Raw genomic sequence first — 5,838 nt, forward strand, 5'->3', positions numbered from 1 at the left:
GGATTGTGATGATGAATTTCACAGGCATTATAACACCATGAACTTGTAAAGTAGTTGAAATTTGGTTTCTCAATTTCATCCGGTAAACAACATACGTTTTTGTGTAACCTTCTAAGGAACTTGGCTTTCTCTGTACCTTTTGTGTAGATTTTATCATATCCTTCAAGATAAGATATCAATATTTCATCTGTATAAATAAAATGACCATCTTCCCAGCGTATTTTGTGATAATTGTTTTCTGCCCATGTTGCTTGCTTACACAATTTATCATTCAATTCCGACTTTGCAAATGGCGACTTGAAATGAAATACAGCAGAGCTATTTACATCATTATTTACGATCGCGATTTCTTTCAAAATAATCTGATTGAAATTCCCCTTGAACCAATGAATGTCAACTGTTGCAACTTTTTTACAAGAGAGAGTTTCTTCCTCCTCTTGTGCTGTTTTGTCCTCCTCCATCGTCCTCCTTTGTTCTCCCTTCTCCTCCTCCTTTGTCCTCCTTTGTCCTCCGTTCTCCTCCTCCTCCTCCTCCTCCTCCTGTGGTTTAGGCATACTACATCTTGAGTGATAGTACAAGTAGTCTTCCTCGACGTCAAGATCACACTGTGTCCCAAAAGACCGCGTTTTCTTCTCAGAATCAGAAGACATTGTAGATGTTAACTGATCAAAGCTAAAACCTCAAAAGAGTAGAATTTGAAAAATGCAATACTTATATAGTTTGCGCTCTATCGAGAAATTACTGAACTTCCTTCACCATGGAAGTAAGAGGACTTTCACACATTTTCAAACATGAATCTTATCTTGTCAGTGTTTTTTATCTGTTCTATCATCATCAATGAAATAACGCATTTGAATATTTAACCAACCTAATGAATTACAGTAGCAAAGTTGATGCATTTCATTCATTTACAATATTGCACACATACACTTATATGTTTTGATCTTTCTTTGTCAATCCTGTTCTAACCCTGTCTCGTCTGCAGAATCTCGTAAAAAATTCCAGATAAGTTGATTTAATTGTTCTTCTGTTAAATGAGCATTTTTTTCGATGATAGCTTTCTTAATTCTATTGATAGACTGTTTAAGAATTGCGCACTCACATTTATATGAATCTAGGCGGTCGTCATTCCCCCAGAATTCATCATATGATGTACCATATAAATCACAAACAACAATATGATCATATCCTTCACTGAACCAAAAACCTAATTTTTCATAATCTCTCACAAAAGTTAAATATTGTAGATTTGTCCATCCTTTTTCTGCTAAATGCTGCAATATATCTAGGTGTGTGTCCAAGAGTTCACTTAATTTATATCGATAACTCATTTTTTCTAAAGGAACAGAATGGTATTCACTTAATTGATTAAAATGTCTATCTATAATGAATTGAACGCACAAATCTGAAGACTTTAACTCAGACTCCACTGATGCCGCACCAAACACATTATCCATCTCAGTACAGTAGCTTGATGTTGTATCACCAAAGACAAGATCACTACTGACAGATTACCTTGCTCTAGCTTATTATTATTATTATGAAAAGCACACTCTAGCGATAATTTATTGTACTTCTCTCACCAAGCACTTTACTACAAAGTTGGTATGTTCTAATCAAAAGGGAATACAATTTTCTATCATCAATAGAGACTTGTCAAGTATGTTGTAATTTTTGTAGAAATTGCAAAGAATTGCACATTCATAAATCTATCTCTTAGACTAACATTGGGAGAAGCGTTTTAACACTTGATATAGAATAATGTTTGATTTCTTACTAGCAAGGATTCCTGCAACAATATTGTAGTTTATCCCAATTCCTAATCTTATTTCGTACATTCTGTATATATTCCAATATTCTTTTACATTTTTTCGAAGCAATATGGAAAAGTAATAGCATATCATAAAGAGAAGAACAAATACTATTCTCCAGATGATTATCTCCCTTGCACACTGATAAAAATTGATTGTTGCTAACACTAGGGTATTTTGACTTGCGGAAAGATACAATAAGTTGAGGTGAGCATATGCATACCACATAATTCTACTTGAGTTCATGCAGCGCATCATTCTATTCTACAGAGTGAGAGTTCATTTTCATCAAGATAATTCTTCAATATTCATTTTATATTGTTGACTAATCGTTCAATTAATGACATCATCTACTAGCTATGATGAATCACTCAGAATATTATTTTTCTTTCCACAGAAAACTAGCTATTTTCCATTGAACATTATAGCTGCTGAATCTATCCAACAGTTGAGCTGTCTTGACTGCTCAGTTTGTTTAAAGCAAGCTTCTCCTGGCATTTAGTTGATGATTAACCACCAGAACAAGGTAAGGATTAGGATCAAATATTTAATATATATACATTTATTTAGACGCACAAGATTTTTCTAAGCAAATCACAAATGGTAATTAAGCTGAACAAACACTAGTTTCACAATAGTTACTCAATTTATACTAATTTCAGATCAGTGAATTTGTTAGTCTAACAAAATCGTAAACTATTACAGTTTTCATTCGAATCTCATTAGTCAACTTATTAGGAAGAAAAAAAAAATCTTCTCACTTTTGTCCTTACAAATAGAAACAAGAATCGTTATTTGGGATGAAGTTATCTGGGATAATGTGAATCTTTTTGGAAGATATAATCACCACTGGAGAATGATTGCATTGAAACATTGCTGAAACGTTTTTTTCCAAAATTTGAATCAACATCTAAGAGGAGTGAGAACATGCAAGTTTGGTTTTGTTAAATATTATCGTACACACACAAAAAGAATCTTTTCACAACAGAGATTGTTTTAGGAGAGGACTGCACGATTTGTACTGATAACACATTTAGTAAGCATTAGGCTGTAGTCACTACATGACTATGTGTTTTTATCAAACATTTTTTTTTTCACAGATTTTGATGAAACATTTAACTTGGATGAATCACTTGATATTTTCGATGTATTTTCATTATTTCTAGTTTCTGATAATTGTTTCTTCTCCTCTGCTTTTTCTATATAATACATTATAAATCATCACATATTGTACACCTTTAATTGTAAATAGCTGCACTTATTGAACCACTTAGCTTGTTCCTCTCCTTTCAGTCTCAATCCCCCCTCACAATGATAACACACTTTTTTCCTGTATAGATGAATCCTACCTCACTGAGTAAGTTTGATGGAAATGGACCTATGTAGCAAAGGACTCGAGACTTGTGAGTGGAGAATTTGAGGTAAACAGATGGTTGCATTTTTAAAATATTAAGTTTCTCTGTGATTCCAACAATATCAGTACATTCTCCATTATCTCTTTTTAGCATTACATCGTATTTAAGGTTGTAATCTTGATTGCTATCTACATTAGATATAGTTATCTATTTCCAATAGATAGTTTACAGCTAGGTGATGATCACGTTGGATTAGACTCCAACCAACACTGCAGAATGCACACCGCACTATATCATTCATTTTTGTGAAGTAAAACCATAGGCTAACCATTTCAGAAACACTTATAAATGGTACTCACCAACATTCAAATGTTTTCACGTTTAAACTTTGTTTTCTGCACACTATACATTCTTGATTCTTCACAATTCATTTTTACACAAAACTTTTCTAATATAAAACACAATTTCAAATATCAATTTTAAGCTAGACAAACACTAAATCATCATTCAAGGATTCAATATCCATTTCATCATCGGTTGTGTGACGTCTCTTCTCCCACCTGGTGCCAAGATTGAATTAGAAGTGTATTTGCTAGCATACAAAGTAGATGGCTGGACAGTCTTCTCTACTTTCATTCAATATTGAAATAAAGACACTACATTCAGTTTGGTTCTTATTACTTCTTTTCTTATGTAGTCCAACTTAGTGTAACATTTAACTGCTCGAAGGAACCTCATTTCGGCTGCTTGCAAATACAGTTCCATAAGCTATTATTGGTACAGCAATTAGTCTGTAGAGCTTCATCTGACCGGCTTGTCTTGTATAAACTCTTTATTATATGCAGACGATACTGTTAAACACAGAAGACCAACTTCAATTTGCACTTTTCATGTTAAATACAAACTTCTTAACAAAAACAAAAAATCCTCACTTGCATATTTTTATCTGATAATAAAGTTAATGATTGATTGAGTGCTTTATTCGTGTAGATTACAATATATACAGGTTTATTTCACACTTATATACAATACAGCAAATTATAAATGAATTTACATAATATAGACTGAGAAAATATTTTTTGAAGTGCATATGATATGAAAAAAGCAGTTGTCAATAGCTGTAGCTAATATTGTTATGCATCAACATGAATTGGTGGAGCTTTGGAAAGAATATTTGAAACATCCTTGCCACTAACTCTAGGACGAGAAACTTGAAGAGTAATAGGGTTTTAGCACATCTACAAAAGAGTTTCTTATCTAAACTAGTCTGGGATTGCTTCTCTCCCATGAGTTGGTGATTGATTCACTTTAATCTGTCAGTATAAGTTGAATTGGGTTCTTATATCTTAGAGATTCATGATGCTGATGTTGTCCTTGGAAGCTGTCTGAAGTAGAACGTGTTAATGTCCGACTGAGAGAAGAATTAAAGCATATCTTCCAAGGTTGTCTCTCACTACACTTGCATATGAGAGAGAGAGAGTTTCTTGTTGTGTTTTACCAGTACATAGAGTCAAATATGTTCATATATCTCTTGATTTCAATTTCATTTGATCTGATTGCAAAGAATATTAAATTTTCGATATAGTTAGCAATAACAAATAGAGTAATAAAGCTTCACCACATCGGGATTATCAACAAAATCTCAAAGTGAGAATTATTATTTCTTGCTTTCATATTACAGAATCAAACAGTGATTCAACAAGTCAATATGCAAGTAATGTGCATAACTATTAACTGAATCAGTAATTTCCAACTCTTGTAATGTCAACAGATCTATTAGTATAATTTATCAAATAGTTTCATCAAATAACTAACACTAACCTTTGATTTGCTGTGTCCTCCTTCTCCTCCTCCTCCTCCTCCTCCTCCTCCTCCTCCTCCTTATCCTCCACTCTAACTCTGCTGATTGCTTCTCATGTTATCAGATCATGAAATCATGATGAAAAACCACTCAGTGTTAGATCTCTTTTTTAAGTGGATTTTGGAGCATATGCTGTGAGTAAGAATAACATAAACTCCCACTAGTAATATTTACAATCCACACAGAAAAGTTTTCTCTCTATTTGTTATGCATCATGACAAGACTTCTGTAATCTTTCAGATAATATACTTGCATATTAAAGTTGAATTTATGCTCAGATTGCACATGCACTGAGTCAACATAAATGTGTAGTTTTCCTAATATTTCTGATAAAGGAAGAAGCAAAAGCTCGCAAAATCATTCAAGATTCGGTAATCCACAGGTTCTTCCTTTTGAATTGAAATTTTCCTATAGGTTATATATCTCTTTATATTATTATTCCTCTTCCATAATGTCATTCAACTAATATTATTTGTTAGCTCATTCTAATAATCGTATAATAACAAATAGAGTAGGAGTGAAAACGAGAAGTGTAGAATAAATAACAGTTTTCGCCAAAACAAATAAGAAGAGAAATTTACTCCTGATGTTCTCATTCTGTTTTTCAGAATTAAAGAAGGTAACAGTATACACTGAATTCAAATGCAGCAGATCACATCAGCTTATAGAGAGAGAGAGACAAGCATACGCTCAGCTGAGAAAAAAGCTCAGATTGTACATGCACTGAGTCGACATAAATGTATAGTTTTCCTAATATTTCTGATAAAGGAAGAAGCAAAAGCTCGCAAAATCATTCAAGATTCGGTAATCC

Source organism: Nilaparvata lugens, chromosome X (assembly GCF_014356525.2).
Source record: "Nilaparvata lugens isolate BPH chromosome X, ASM1435652v1, whole genome shotgun sequence".
NCBI lineage: Eukaryota > Metazoa > Arthropoda > Insecta > Hemiptera > Delphacidae > Nilaparvata > Nilaparvata lugens.